This window comes from Chiloscyllium plagiosum, chromosome 32 (assembly GCF_004010195.1).
Source record: "Chiloscyllium plagiosum isolate BGI_BamShark_2017 chromosome 32, ASM401019v2, whole genome shotgun sequence".
NCBI lineage: Eukaryota > Metazoa > Chordata > Chondrichthyes > Orectolobiformes > Hemiscylliidae > Chiloscyllium > Chiloscyllium plagiosum.
Window position 1 is genome coordinate 6,737,113 of NC_057741.1, and position 17,288 is coordinate 6,754,400.

Here is a 17,288-nt window from a genome sequence, read left to right on the forward strand (position 1 = left end):
CAAATAGTACTGATCACCATATCTATTGCCGCTTACATCCCTCCATCACAGTCATCGTCCATCACTACCGTCAGCCCATTCTCTTCATACAGTCCCCATCTCATATCTACAGCTCTTTGCTTTCTTTCATTTCAAGAGGAGCAAGTGGACAACTTCAGAGAGAGGTCAAGAGCCCAGGCCTTCCCCTGCAGCTGTAAGACCAGGAGACAATAAAACACAGGAGCAGAGATTAGGCCATTCAGCCCATTCCCTCTGCTCTGCCATTCAATCATGGCTGATCAGGTTCTTGATCCCATTCTTCCGATTTCTCCCCTGGTGAAGGGCTCCGGCCTGAAACGTCAATTTTCCTGTTCCTCGGATGCTGCCTGACCTGCTGTGCTTTTCCAGCAAAACACTGTCAACTCTCATCTCCAGCATCTGCAGACCTCACTGTCTCCTAGTTGATTTGAACCTATCTATCTCAGTCTTAAATAAACTCAATGACCTGGCCTCCACAGCCTTCTGTGGCAATGCATTCCATAGATTCACCACTCTCTGGCTGAAGATTTTTCTCCTTATCTCTGTTCAAAAAAGTCTTTGCTTTACTAGAAGGCTGTACCCTGAGGTCCTAGTTTCTCCTACCAATAGAAACATCTTCCTAATATCCACTCTGTCCAGGCCATTTAGTATTCTGTAAGTTTCAATTAGAAGCCCCCCCTCATCCTTCTAAACTCTATCAAATATAGACACAGAGTTTGCAAATGTTCCTTATATGTTAAACTTTTCATTCCTGGGACCATTCTTGTGAATTTCCTCTGAACCTGCCCCAGCATCTGTACATCCTTCCTGACATATGGTGCCCAAAACTGCATACAATACTCCAAATGTTGTCTGACCAGAGCCTTCTGGAACCTTAGAAGTACATCCCTGCTTTTATATTCAAGTCCTCTTAAAATAATGCCATCATTGTATTTGTTTTCCTAACTATTGACTCAACCTGCAAGTTTACCTTGAAAGAATCCTGGATAGAACTCCTAAATCTCTTTGCAATTCAGACTTCAGAATTTTCTCCCAATTTAGGTCCATGCCTCTATTCTTCTTACCAAAGTGCATGACCTCACACTTTCCCACATTGTCCTCTATCTGCCACTACTGTGCACACTCTCCTAGCCTGTCCAAATCCTCCTGCAGATTCCCCACCTCCTCAATGCTACCTGTCCCTCTACCTATCTTTGCAGCTACAGCCACTCTGACTACAGTCTGGATAACAGAGTACTTGTTTGTCTTCACTGACAGCCTGCAACTGTCACTTTGAGAAAGATGGATAAAAGTCTGACCTTGTCAGCTCAAAACCTCGGTAACATGCAGCATAGTGCTCACCAGCTCCTGGTTAGCAGGAAACTGGAAATGGATCACAAGAGAGAAGATAAAGAAAGGAACTGAGATATTTTCATAAATGTGGCACCAGTCCCCACATTACCCGTGATGTGGCTTTGCTTCCAGCATGATGTTTTTTCTTCAGCAGCAATGCTTATGTTGTCTCTCACAACATGAGAAGCTAAATGTAGATGCGGTGTTATTGAAGAATCTGATAGCCATTTAGTACGGCTGACATTATATACTTCATGACACATGAGTAGCTGAGGCTAACATTACACTAATAGATTACAAGTGAGCAGCATAATTCCAGGATTGTCATGCTTCAGGTGATCCCAGTTAAGAAGGAATCAGAGATCTTTTTACCCTCGATCACATGTTATGATGTAGCGATGATATCATGAGCATGTCTCTTAAAGGACTACTGGCATTCTGGCTGTAAGACTTAGCACAACACACTTTACTCCCAATAGACCACTATATACTTCCTCAGGCTTTGATGATTTGAGTCTTCCCCTGTACATGCACAGGTGGGTAAATTTTTGGTTGGGCCATCTCAGGTGCCTGATGATGAAGTCAATGGACATCTCATCTTTCCAAACAGGGGAATCAGCAACTGCCTGTAACTTGTGAAAGCCATAGGTTTATCACTACATTGGGTTCATTAGAAATGGAAGTTTTCTATCATGCACACTTCCTATTGAAAATACTGTCATTCATGAGGCCTATTCAATGGCTTAAAATCTCCTCAAGTGGTCAATCTGTTAAAAAAAATCTTCTACTTAGCGACCATGTCAATGGCAATCCATTATGATAACTTTAAAAACTGAAAATCAAAATGTGAACTCAGTTAACCTGTTGAGATAAGTGGTTTTGGAGCTGTTAAACACAGCCAAGCTTTTATAATAGGCCTAACTATAATAACTGTCCATGGGAAGTGTCAACTTGAAACCCTATTGGTATTGCAGGAACAGATGGTACATGTGCATCTAAGTTATGCCTGTCAATCAATATACTGTGGCAACTGCTCTAATAACCACAATGTTTTCCATTTTTAAAGGGTTGGGGACTTAAAGAACTTTGTATCTTGACGTTTGAAAAGCATGTATTTGCCTTTTTTTTGTCTCCTTCATAAAGTTATAACTCCTATTTTGTCTATTGAGGCTGTTGGAATAGTGAAAGAGGGGATCTGTTTGAACTCAGGCCAATCATTTTTATGTCAGTGTCTTTCCTTTAAAAATAATTCAACACATAACAGTTCCAGCTATTAATATTAAAAGAAATAAGTCAACCGTGCACAGCACGGTGGTTCAACAGTTAGCACTGTTGCCTCGCAGCGCCAGAGACCCGGGTTCAATTCCTGCCTCGGGCAACTGTCTGTGTGGAGTTTGCACATTCTCCCCATGTCTGTGTGGGTTTCCTCCGGGTGCTCCGGTTTCCTCCCACAGTCACAAAGATGTGCAGTTAGGTGAATTGGCCATGCTAAACTGCCCATAGCGTTAGGTAGATTAGTCAGGAGTAAATATAGGGGGGGGGGGGTTCTCTTCAGAGGGTCGGTAGTGGACTTGTTGGGCCGAAGGGCCTGTTTTCACACTGTAGGTAATCTAGTCTAATTGATAGTCCTTATTTTACTGTTGTCATGACAACATATAGGAGCAGAGGTCAGGCATGGGCAGTTTCTCAACTTTTACTCATTTTCCATTAAGATAATGGTTGATCAACACACTGCTGCGTGAGTTAATAAACAAATTGAAATATTGACATGAATTACATGTGTATAGGTAATATGCCAATTTAAAATAAGCTTGTTGGTATTTTCACTTCAAAAAGGACATTGGCTTTGAAATTCCTTGAGAATTCTGCTTGCCTTCTGCAAATGGAGGTCCAAGTTTACCCTGTATTGGGTGGAAACTGCATCTGGAGTTTTATGAGGACAATGAGATCTGAAATCCCATTCCTCAATCTCAAAAATAATCTAATGCTGGCGATTAAACCTGAGAGGTGTATTTTGGCTTTTCGTTGGGGTGAAAATTAGCCCCTCTATCAAAGTCCAAGCAAGAGAAGTGACTTAGACACCCACAGAATTTGTAGACAGTGCTTTTCAAATTTAAATAAGCTTCAGTACTTACAGAAGGTATAAGAACAAGTTTGGGGTCAGGAGTGAGAATCCTGTTTTCTGTGGGGAGCAGTTACCAGACTTTTCAGCTTTTAGTACAGGAAATCTGGTAAGGTTATCATTGGAGGGATCAAACAGGCAGGAACCTGGTATGATTATTGAAAATGCATCAGATTGTAGACAATTTAATTCATTCATCCATTTCACAAAGATTACATTGTTCCTTTGCATTCAGAGTGCAATAATTAAATCTTTAGCTTGCAAGACAAGACAGCCTACAACTTGTGTGAACAGTATTACACCAGCAATGGGATCATTGAGTACAGATCTCTGAGTCTATTTGTGGGAATCAACATACTAATCATTGCCAAGAAGAAAATAACAGGCACAGGGGTTGCAACACTGGAGATTTTTCCCAATGTACTGTGCTGTTCTGCTGAACGGATACATTGAGCAATACCATCAATAATGCACAGGAGTGATAATCCTCCATTTGTCTTTTTAGCAAATGCCATAATAATGTTGCTTTTCCTGATATTACAGCCAGGACTTCTGAGCAAGTTCAAATCTCAGCATTTTGCACCACAACCATCAGCTCATCCAGGAACCAGCAGAGCTATGTACAGCACAGATTAGACCAGAGAACGAATAATACTCAAAAGGTAAAATCAAGAACTGTACATGACTAAGAACCTGCTGATCAGTAGGTTTGCATGGTTAGGGAGGGCAGACCACATCTGGAGTGAGATACAGCCTGAGTCAGGTTTTGGTTTGTGGTGTTTGGCTCATAGTTTGTAAAGTTTTTTTTAACAGGACAAATTGAAGCCCAGGATCAAGGGCCCAGCACAAAGAATTGACCTCACAGATAAACCTTAAGTTCATTAGTTGGTGATAGCTGCTAAATTGACTATCCATTATAGCCTACTTACAGAGTGAAGACAAAGAGGAGAAATGTTTATCAACTACAAACTAAAAGACCAGAATTTTGTTGAAAACTAATTAAGAATTAAATAATTAAAAGAGAGATGGTGGGCCAGATGATGTATTTTCACTGCATGATGTAGGAGCTGATGGACTTGTGGTGTAAGTCGCCACATCTATCACAAGTGTTGGTTGTTTGAGGAACTTGGGCTCAGAGTTGGTGAGTTGGATTTTGAGTTTCAAACACTAAAACACATCAGGGAGGGGAAGCATTACCAGGAAGCTGTGCTTCAGGAGGATGTCCCACCCTTGAGATTAACTACCTTGAATTCGCTCAGTGGGCGGAGACAAGGATGTGTGACTACAAGTGAGGCAGGCAGAGGGATCCAGGAGGTAATGCCGAAGGAGCCTTAGCCCTTGAATTTGTCTAACAGGGTTTGAGACTGTTTCTCCCTGTGTGAATGAGAGTGTGGGCTGTAGGGAGGATGAACAAACTGACCATAACACATGGTACAGAGAACCATTCAAGAATGGGGAAAGGACAGGCAGATGGGCAAGGGGTGGGGTTGCATTGTTAGTAAGAAATAAAATTAAATCAATAGCAAGATGTGATATAGAGTCAGAAGGTGGACAATCTGTGTGGGTAGAGTTGAGGAACCACAAAGGAGGGAAGAGCCTGATGGCAGTTGTGTACAGGCCTCTTAGCAGGAGTCAGGATGTGGAGAAGAAAACAAGTCAAGGGATAGCTGGAGGCATGTAAGAAAGGGACTATTACACTAATCATGGGGGACTTCAATACGCAAGTGGATTGAGAAAATCAGGTTGGTAGTGGATCCCAATAAAAGGAATTTGTGGGATATATGGAGGTGTTTTTTAGGAGCAGCTTGTGGTAGAGCCCACTAGGGAACAGGCTATTCGGGATTTGGTAATGAGGTAGGCTTGATTAGGAAGCTTAAGATGAAGGAACCCCTTGAGGGCAGTGATCATAATATGATAGAATTCACCCTACAGTTTGAGAGGGGGAAGCTGGAATCAGATGTAATGGTATTACAATTGAATAAAGGTAATGACAAAGGCATGAGGGAGGAACTGGCTGGAAAGGGAATCTAACAGGGAAGTAGCAATGGTAAGAGTTTCTGGTGGTCATCCAGGAGATGCTACAGAAATTCATACCAATGAAGGAGAAACATATTAAAAGGAGGATAAGGCAACCATGGCTGACAAGGATAGTCAGGGACAGCTTAAAAGCAAAACTAAAATACATACAATGGGGTGAAGTTTACTGGGAAGCCAGAGGATTGGGAACCTTTGAAAAACCAGCAGAAGATAACTAAAATGCAGTTGGGGGGAAAAGATGAAAAATGACAGTAATCTAGCTACTAATGTAAAAGAAGATTCCGTGAGGTTTTTTTGATGTCGAAGAAGGGAGAGGCAAGAGTGGATATTGGAATGCTAGAAACATGAGGCTGGAGAAGCAGTAATAGGGAACAAAGAAATGACTGAGGAACTGAATAGGTATCTTATAAGAGTTTTCAGAGTGGAAGACATGAGCAGCATACCAGAACTTCAAGAGAGTCAAGGGGCACAGGTGAATATAGTGGCCATCATGAAGGATAAGGTGCTGGGGAAGCTGAAAGGTCCGAAGGTACATACATCACCCAGACCAGATAGACTACACCACTGCAGGGTTCTGAAAGAGATAGCTGAGGAGGCTGTAGCAATGTTAGTGGTGATCTTTCAGGAAGCACTGGAGTCAGGGAGGATCCCAAAGGACTGGAAAATGACTAATTTAGCACGCCTGTTTCAAAAGGGAGAGAGGTAGAAGACAGGAAACCATATGCTTTACAGATATTATAAAAATAACTGGACAGGTGGGTGTACCCAACCACTTCTGTTGCAGATTTTGTTCTTTGGGCACTTTTCTGATGGTAGCAATAGTGTTTTCTGCATAAAAAGTATGTATCTATTGTTGGCCTGCCACTTTTACTTCAAGATTGCATCCATCCTCTAGTAAAGCATCAATGATTTACTATTTTCCTCATCCCATAGATGCTTACTGAAGGTTTTTATTGGTATGGTATAGTTCCTCCTTGGAAAAGTCATATTAATGCCCTTTGCTACAGCATCGTCTGACTCACAGGTCCATGGACTCCTGAGATTGTGTATGACATGAGTTAGAGCCTGTTAAACCTAAAGTTTGTTCTTTCTTTTCAGAACTTACCAGATCCTTTCTGAATCTTTCTAATCAGAAAGATCAGATCTGCTAATTCTGCAAATGCCCCTCTTTGATGATGGCAAACACAATTTTTAGAGCTCTTTTGTCAGTATCATTTCTGCCCTGATTTGTCTGTAATTCCATAAGGATATCACTGGATGCCCATTCACTAATGAGATTTCTGCTATCTTTTATACAGTCTTAAAAGCAATGGACTATACATTTAATCCATTTACCCCTAACTTTGAGTCACTGTGAATTGAACATGCTCCATCTTTACTGGCAGAGGACTCTGCAGTTGTTGTTGTTGGGAGAGAGGTTTTACTTGTTTTATCACTGTCAGGACAGAACATATTAGACTTCCAGTTTTTATTAATGACTTGGATGAGGGAGTCGAAGGGTAGGTCAGTAAATTTGCAGATGATACGAAGATTGGTGGAGTTGTGGATAGTGAGGAGGGCTGTTGTCGGCTGCAAAGGGACTTAGATATGATGCAGAGCTGGGCTGAAGAGTGGCAGATAGAGTTCAAGCCTGCCAAGTGTGAGGTTGTCCATTTTGGAAAGACAAATAAGAATGCGGAATACAAGGTTAACGGTAGGGTTCTTAGTGAGGTGGAGGAACAGAGGCATCTTGGGGTCTATGTTCATAGATCTGGAATGGAGAATAGGTCGTACGAGGATAGGTTGAGAGTGCTAGGCCTTTTCTCGTTGGAACGGCGAAGGATGAGGGGTGACTTGATAGAGGTGAATAAGATGATCAGGGGAATAGGTAGAGTAGACAATCAGAAACTTTTTCCCCGGGTACAACAGAGTGTTACAAGGGGACATAAATTTAAGGTGAAGGGTGGAAGGTATAGGGGAGATGCCAGGGGTGGGTTCTTTACCCAGAGAGTGGTGGGGGCATGGAATGCGCTGCCTGTGGGAGTGGTAGAGTCAGAATCTTTGGTGACCTTTAAGCGGCAATTGGATAGGTACCTGGATAGGTGCTTAAGCTAGGACAAATGTTCGGCACAACATCGTGGGCCGAAGGGCCTGTTCTGTGCTGTATAGTTCTATGTTCTATGTTCTATGTTCTCTGTAACTCAGTTCAAAAGTGGGTCCAGTTAATTACTTATTAACTGAGGGTATTTTAGAAATTGATTTTACCTTGGACAAGGTTATATTCCAATCAAAGTAAACTAGCTTTGATTTTCTTGTAGTTATGCTGTATTGTTCTATGTTCTATGTTCTATGTTCTCTGTAACTCAGTTCAAAAGTGGGTCCAGTTAATACCCTTATTAACTGAGGGTATTTTAGAAATTGATTTTACCTTGGACAAGGTTATATTCCAATCAAAGTAAACTAGCTTTGATTTTCTTGTAGTTAATACTCGACCTAGATATCCACACAGCTATCTGTACTCACAGATAAAGATGTTGCTGATTGACTGATTGGTCTTCAATTAGTTTACCAAATATCTACCACTGAGATCTGTTTTAAAAGATATCCACTGCAGATAACAATGATTTTAACCTTCAACAGAATATTTTACCTCATGTCACAAAGCTTATAGAGCATAGTGTGATACAGCATGGAAACAGACCCTTCAGTCCAACTACTCCATGCTAATCATGTTTCCAAACTAAACTAGTCCCATCTACCTGCACTTGGCCCATATCCCTCCAACCTTTCCTATTCATTAACTTATTCAAATCTTTGCCTTTTAAAAGTTGTAACTGTACTTGCATCCACCAGTTTCTCTGGCAGTTCATTCACACCTGAACCACTTCCTGAGTGAAAAGATTGTCCCTCATGTCATTTTTAAATCTTTCTCCTCTCACCTTAAAAATATGCCCCCCAGTTTTGAACTCCCCCACCCTAAGAAAAAGACCCTTGTCATTCACCTTATCTAAGCCCCTCATAATTTTATAAATCAAAATAAGGTCATCCCTCAACCTCCTATGCTCCACTGAAAAACGTCCCTGCCTTCCCACTTTATTTTAAATCTCAAACCCTCCACTCCTGGCAACATCCTGGTAAATCTTTTCTGAAACCTTGCCAGTTTAATAAGATCCCTCCTATAAGAGGGTGATCAGAATTGTGCCCAGTACTCCAGAAGATGTTATTCTCCATTACTTAAGAAAAAAGACATGGATATAATTGTCAGGTATTGAAGACTTTGACAGATAATTTTTACAACAAACTATAAAAGGCAAACAATACATTCAGAGGTGTATCAGTGCCCAAGATAACATTAAGCTATTAACTTATACAGAGCAGGTTCTTTCTTGTAGCATGTCAAACTTCATGTTAAGATCCAAGTTAAGACGAAATCTGAAAGCTGTATACTATGACGTTGTATGTAATATTGCAGTGACGATGCCATGACTGCATGTCAAAGGTATAATGGCATATTGTGAGAAATAACACACTTACATTGTTATTTTCACTGTCACTAGACACCTCGAAACACTACATTGGATGAAGTCGAGTTGATTTTGTAATGTCAGAAACATGGCAGCCAAAACCCTGTAAGAAAAATAATTTTGCATAAAACTCCCACAAGCAGCAATATGTTATTAACTAGATAATCTACTCTGGGGTGTTGATTGATTAGTACATATTGACCAAGATACAGCACATGGTCTTGTGGAGTGTTGCTGAACAGAGACCTTGGAGAGCAGGTTCATAGATCCTTGAAAGTGGAGTCACAGGTCAATAGGATAGTGAAGAAGGTATTTGGTATGTTTGCCTTTATTGGTCAGTGCATTGAGTATAGGAATTGGAAGGTCATGTTGCGGCTGTACAGATCATTGGCTAGACCACTTTTGGAATACTACATACAATTCTGGTCTCCATGCTATAGGGAGGATTTTGTGGAACTTGAAAGGGTTCAGAAAAGATTTAAGAATGTTGCCAGGCCTGGAGGGTTTGAGCTATAGGGAGAAGCTAAATAGGCTGGGGCTGTTTTCCTTGGAGTGTCAGAGGCTGAGGGGTGACCTTATAAAGGTTTATAAAATCGTAAGGGGCACGGATAGGGTAACTAGGGGGAGGGGGAGTCCAGAACTACAGGGCATAGGTTTAATGTGAGAGGGGAAAGATTTAAAAGGGACTGAAGGTGCAACTTTTTCATGCAGAGGGTGGTGTGTGTATGGAATGAGCTGCCAGAGGAAGTGTTGGAGGCTGGTACAATTGCAACATTTAAAAGGCATCTGAACAGTAATATGAATTCAAAGGGTTTAGAGGGATATGGGCCAAGTGCTGGCAAATGGCAGATTAGGTTGGGATACCTGTCAGCATGGATGAGTTGGACCGAAAGGTCTGTTTCAGTGCTGTATATCTCTGTGACTCTGTGACCTCAGTCCCCTGCTCCTCTTCTAATGATTGCTTAGGAATCTTTTGCATCCACTCAAGCAGACATTTTGGGTTTCAGTTTTAAATCTCACTGAAAGACACCGTAAACAGCTGTTTTCAGATCCTGAATAGTTGTTCAGGTATGTTCTTCTGACTACATGTGCCAATTTGTTTCCACAGTCTTTGCTCTGTTTCATGAGTAGAGCAAAACTGACATGACCAGTGTCTGGAGGGGCTATGGTTTTAAAGGAGTGAGCTGTTGTCCACTATCTTATCCAAATGAGTGATTCCCTCGTTAGGTCCACACCCCCCACCAACCCACCCTCCACTCCCAGCACCTTCCTCTGCCATCACAAGAGGTATAAAACCTGTGCCCACAACTTGCATCCAAGACCCAAAAAAAAAATCCGGCAGAGATTTTCCTGCACATCCACCCACCTAATCTACTGTGTTGCTCTCGATGTGGTCTGCTCTACATTGGGGAGACAAGACACTAAGTCGCGGAACATTTCAGGGATCATCTCTGGGACACACGCACCAAATAATCCCCCTAGCCTGAGGCCAATTACTTCAACATCCTCCTCCCACTCCGACAAGGGCATGCAGATCCTGGGCCTCCTCCACTGCCAAATCCAAGCCACCCAACGCCTGGAGGAAGAAAAATTGATCTTCTGCCTTGGGACCCTTCAACTATATGGCATCAACATCGACTTCACCAGTTTCCTTATCTCCTCTCCCCACCTTATCCCCAATCCAACCCTCTAACTTGGTACTGCTCTCTTTACCTAACCTACTCTCACCAATCCAATCCACCTTCCCCTCCGACCTATCTCTATAACCTCCCACCTGCATCTATCTATCACCAACCCAGCTACCTTCCCCCACCACTACCCCCACTGCCCTATTTATCTCTCAGCCCCCTTTCCCCTCAACATTCCCGATGAAGGGCTTATGCTCGAAATGGCGACTCTCCTGCTCCTCGGATGCTGTCTGACCTGCTGTGCTTTTCCAGTTCCTATTCTATCTTAGCAACCAAGAATAGAATCTGCAGATGATCTTTCACCTCCATAGACGAGCATTGAGAATGTCAATTTGTCCAAAAAGGTAAAAAAAACCACTATCATTAACTTAAGTGGGTAACTTTCAGAGAATTCTCTACAACTATTAAACCCATTGAATCCACACGAATCTTCTGAAAAGCATCCCACCCCCAACCTATCACTATAACCTTGTATTTCCCATGACTAACCTACCTAACCTGTACATATTTGGACTGTGGGAGGAAACCCAAGCAGACACAGGGAAAATGTGCAAACTCTACCCCAATAGTTGCTGGAGTGTACAATTAAACTCAGGTCCCTAGCACTGAAAAGCAGTAGTGCTAACGACTGTGCCACCTTGCCAAGCCACTGTGCTGCTCTAAGAGTTTTAAGACTATGTAGAACAGAACCCGCAGCTGATTAGGAGCTACCATACCTACAATGTCAAAATCAAGATAAAGGTGTTGAAAAACTAGAAATTATAGAAGAATCAGCACACATGAAAAAGGATAGCCAGTTGAAATTGGCAGAAGCAAAGTCAACAAAGCAAAAAGAAAATCTGAAACAAATTTGAGATAGAGCTAAGGTTAACAATGTAAAAAATTGGATTGTATGTCTGCTAGGTGATTAATTTTTGTTTTCCAAGGGTATGATGATAAGATGGTTTTGTATAAAATGCTTTGAAATAGATTGTTATTGGAAAGATTATTTGTTATAACACAAAGTAATACCATGAAGGCAGGTGACATAACAGTCTGTCAAATGTACCACATGAGGGTATGTGTGCAGCAACAGATAATTCAAAGTCGTAAATTGCAATTTAAGGAAAGTTATCTGAATTTAGGATTCTGAATATTGGTCTTCTCACCTTGCAAGCACTATAACCTTGACAACCATCAAGGTGAAAACTTGGGCCTGAATTTTGTCAGTATTGAAGATGTCCCACTACTGGAGAACCAAAAGGTGGGGCCACTAGGGTGGCTTCTTAGTAGGAGTTAACAACTAAAGGTCACTGAAAGGATTGCAGTCCAAATGGTATAGTGACCCGCCCATTTGCCAGCCCATACGGGAGGGCAAGCAACTTGGCAGTTCCACTACTATGTTAGGGAAATGCTGAGGCTTCAGTAAGAGCAGAACCTTCATGACAATGTGTCCTTGAAATACAGGGAGATTTTTAAGAGAATTGGGGCCAATCAGACTCTTTCCCCACCTCCCCACCCACAATGATTGGGTTGTAGAGATCAACTTGAAATGCAGCACTGTAGCTCAGGGACCATTCATTGCCAATAGTGGCCACAACATGTTAATAATCACAAAGAAGAAGCCCTGTTGGGAGTCTGCTGGTAGGTTACCAGGGTTTACCTCATGCATTGGCTAGCCCTCACAAAGCAAACAAAATGACCGTAACGATGGTAAGCACTCTGACTTGGCTCAAATGGCTGATGCGTGGGTGGGCACTTTGCTGAGATGCCCAATTCTAACTATTCCATGACATCAGGAAAATGTTAAGCACCCATCCCAACACCCACCCTTCCCATATTACCAATGCTCCCACCTCCCAGCCTATTGCTATAGGGTTTAGAAAACTCAGCTTCTTGATAAACAGGAAAATGCTTTACCTTCCTTACAAATGGCACTAATCACTTTCATGGGGTTTTCTTGATCTCCAAGCTTAAATGGATGGAAAACAAGTGGGAGCTCTGGTAAAGTGGCTGATATGATCATCTGTGCTATTTCCCTAGTGCTTCTGCTGAAATTCAGTGAAAAAGACAGTGGAGACTGCTGCTCTCCTAATCCTAAATAATGATTACAGTTATCACTGAGCTACAGACATGTGGAAAATCTAAATTTCATTCCCAGGGTGTTTAGCTCTTTTAACATATTTGTGTAAGGTAGTTGCTTGAGTCTTGATAAAATCATTTTCTAACTGGGCCTATCTCATTTTAAGAAGTTTCCATCATGCTTTAAGAAATCCCAAATAAGATGGTGACTGAGACCTTTATAGTCTCAGATCACATGTTGTGATGCAGCAATACTACCATGAGCACGCCTGGACTGATATAAGGACCACGTAGTTCATTTGACAACTTAGTTGCCTTCTTGTCAATTGTTGTTGCTTAACAACACTGCACAGCCATTATTGGAGTTTTCTTTTTCACTTTGTGTTATACTTTGGAGTGATCTGGTTTTTATTCCTGACAACACGTTCCTTCCATGATCAAAAACTATTTCATATGTCCAGGGCTGTTGCATATTCTAAGGACCTTTCCTGGTATCCCAACTATGTATTTCTAATGCACACTCCTCACCAAGAGCTCAGCTTTGGTCATTCCCTACTTGTTCGTTCATCATGTATCTCTTTCATTTCCATCTGTCTTTCATGAATAGTGTTAAGTGTCTCAGAGTGGTTAGTATAATCGATTTATGGTTGTTTTCGTTGGCTTTCAGGCATTTGTAGGGCTGGGGATGATAATCCCTTTTCCAATGCTATATGATGCATTATAAAAGTCTTGTTTAGTTTCTCGACACTTAATGATTATTGATTTGATGGTAAATAACATATGTTCAGATAGATCTTTTGATTGTGGTTAGTCGAATGATGATACATGTGTCACTGCTCACATTCCTTGAAATGGTTTGTCATTAACTGCAGTCCAATACCAGAAATTACACATTCCAAACAGAGAGTACAACGTTTGCAGCTATTTATAGTGTAAGGCACCCTGTTTGAAAAATGAACAATTTTCAGTTTTTATTTCTAAAGAACAAAGAACAAAGAAAATTTACAGCCCAGGAACAGGCCCTTCAGCCCTCCAAGCCTGAGCCCAATTCCTAAGCATCTGTATCCCTCTGCTCCCCATCTACTCATGCATCTGTCCAGACACACTTTAAATGAATGTACCATGCCTGACTCTACTACCTCTGCTGGCAATGCGTTCCAGACACCTACCACCCTCTGTGTAAAGTACTTTACGCGTGTATCCCCCTTAAACTTTTCACCTCTCACCTTGGAAGCGTGACCTCTTGTTATTGAATCTTTCATCCTGGGAAAAAGCTTATTTCTCTCTACCCTGTCTATACCCTTCATGATTTTATAGATCTCAATCAGGTCCCCTTTCAATCTCCTTTTTTCTAATGAAAACAATCCTAACCCACTCGACCTCTCTTCATAGCTAGCACCTTCCATATCAGGCAACATCCTCATAAACCTTCTCTGCACCCTCTCCAAAGTGTCCACATTCTTTGGGTAATGTGGTGACCAGAACTGTACACAGTATTCTAAATGCGGCCGAACCAATGTCTTGTACAATTTTAACATGAGCTGCTAGATCTTATACTCAATACCCCATTCAATGAAGGAAAGCAGCCACCTTCAGGGTACAATGGACCTGAACTCCCAGATCTCTCTGCTCAGCAACTTTCCCCAAGGCTCTTCCATTTACAGTATAGTTGGCTCTAGAATTTGACTTCCCAAAACGCATCACCTCACATTTGCCTGGATTGAACTCCATCTGCCACTTCTCTGCCCATCTCTCCAGTCTGTCTATATTCTCCTATATTCTTTGACAGGCCCCTATGCTTTCTGCTACTCCACCAATCTTCATGTTGTCTGCAAACTTACTGATCAGATCATCAATGCCCTCTTCCAGATCATTTATGTATATTATAAACAACAGTGGCCCCAGCACTGATCCCTGTGGAACACCACTGATCACCTTTCTCCATTTCGAGAAACTCCCTTCAACTTATAATTGTGACAATCTTAAAAATTTGTTTTGTCTTGAAGTAACTTCAATTCCAATGAAAATAACTTAACTTTGACTTGTTCCTTGTTAATGCCCTATCTACAGATCTTCACAGCTGTCTGTAGCACTACACTCACCAAAATTGTTGCTATTTAAAGGGTGAGAAATTGTCCCTTTGTCCGAATGCTCCATTGTCAAAAGTTATTATCTGATTGGACTTCCAAATATCTACCACTGAATGGTATAAAATAGATAGCCATTGTTGCTAATGATGACATGGGTTTTGCCTCCAACAGTATTTTTTGACTGATGTTATTCCTCGTAAACAAAAGAACTGACTCTGCACAATATTTGATTATCAAGCAGTAAAAGTACTAATCAATCCAAAGGTGTTCAGAGTTTCATCAGGAATTTTTAAAATGGAGTTGTTCAATTATCCCCAGCCATTAAAACTTCAACAATGTTGGGTGTAGGTTCAGGATGCATCACTTTTTGCTCCTGAGGAAGGGTCACTGGATCTGAAACGTTAACTCTGATTTCTCTCCAGAGATGGTGCCAGACCTGCTGAGCTTTTCCACCCATTTCTGTTTTCGTTTCATCATTTTTGTTTCTCTGCTACAAATAAACAATCTGTGCTACAGTTACCAAATAACTATTCAGAGGCAGCACTTGAACTTGGCCTTTACCCAATAGGTGTTAGACAGCTTCCAAGTTGATATGCAGCCAGTTGTCAGCTAGATACAGGAGCAGCAAGGACATGTGTAGGGAATTGAACTTCCTTCTCCTCAGACAGTGAAACAGCGTGGTGCACAATGAAGTGCTTGTCAATCTCAGTCAGACCTGGCAGGTATAGGTCTCAGTGAACATCTCAGTCTCTAGGCAATTGGCTAGGTCACAGGTAAGAACAACAGGCCTCCTCAATCATGGACCAGTCAACGATACAGACCAGGGCCTCCATGTTGCCCTGGGTGATGGTCATCTGGCCAGTGGGGTAGAAAGTCTGTGCATTTCCTCATAACTCCAACTGTCTATCCACCATGATATTTCAGATTCATCATGCATGACCTTTTGAATCAACTTCAACAAATGTTCTCTATCCATCCATTCAACAAATGCTGTTACTCTTAATCATTGATCTGTTATTTCCCAGCCTACTGAAGAGGTAGACAACTAGAAATGGACCTCAAGCTATCTCAAAAGTGAGTGCTACAGAAGATAATGTACTGGACATCCATTCAACTCACAGCACTCTTGTCTCCCAAAGTAGGGAGATTCCCAGTTAATGGCTGACAGAATGAAGATCTCACATTCAAGATTCACTGTGCTGACGACGTCAATGGAGATCAAAATTTCATCATGTGTACAATTATCACTGAAAATATTCTAACTATGACAGTTGTAAATTATGCCTTCAATGTGTCTCACAGCTTTCAAGAATCGTAAAGGAAAGTGGGCAAAATGTTGATGAGATGTCTTAGAGGAAATCATAGTCTCATGGTGCATTATCACAGGATTGATACAGACTATACACCAGCTCAGATACTCACATTTTGATGATGCTGGTAAGGAACTAATTGGAATTTCATCAGGTGACTCGCACACCCCGAGTGAGCAGAGGGAGATGATGTAGAGAGGTGACCACTATAATATTGAAAACTGCCGCGATCTCTGAGCTCTTCTCGGCTACTCAGTGATACTGAAACATGGGGCTGTCAAAGTTATGTGCAACATACCAGCAGGCAGTTCAATCACATCGTGCTTGCTGCAGAGATCCTGGAGCAGTCCATCTCAAGTATATCTGGCTGATGTTGCAGGCCTTTGCAACAACCTCACCCATGGAAACTAAATGCCTGCCTTTTCTCTGGCACTTTCCTATGCAAGCATAGGAGCTGCAACACCTACCCTTTCGCAAAGTCCCTTGTCACCGTCCCAGTGTCACCCAAACACTCTTGCTAGGTGAAATATCAATTGACTATACTTCTTTCAATGTAGAGTATTCATTGCTCATGATACTGTCTGCAAAAATACTGGGAAGACCCAATTAAGACCATGTGATGGCTGAGCAGAATATCTCCTTGCAGTCCACAAACATGACGCCAAATCATCAGCGGTTTTAATTCTCCATCTAATTCCCAATCTAATCTTTTCTGTCCATAGCCTTTTGGAGTGCTCCAATGAAGCTCAATGCAAGTTTCAGGAACAGGGCATTATGTTTTGACTGGACACTTTATGTTGTGTTCCATGTACATGTACAAATAAATTATTTACTCACCAGTTGGTTCACTTGTATATCATATTCATTCCATTATTTAATATACTGCAAAAAAATATATTTTCTTCTATTCAGAAAAGTCTAAATACTAACACTGTGTTTTTCACAAACAAGCTGTCCTCCAATTTAGAGCAAGTGCCTAATGGGTGAGTTCAAATTGCTACTGTTGCTTTGCAGAAACTTCCATAGTTATTGAAACAAAGAAAGCTAAATTGGAGAGAGTTCTGAGGTGTCTCAATTTCAAGCATGCTGGTACTGACTAGTAAACGGTCCCATAACTGATGAAGATC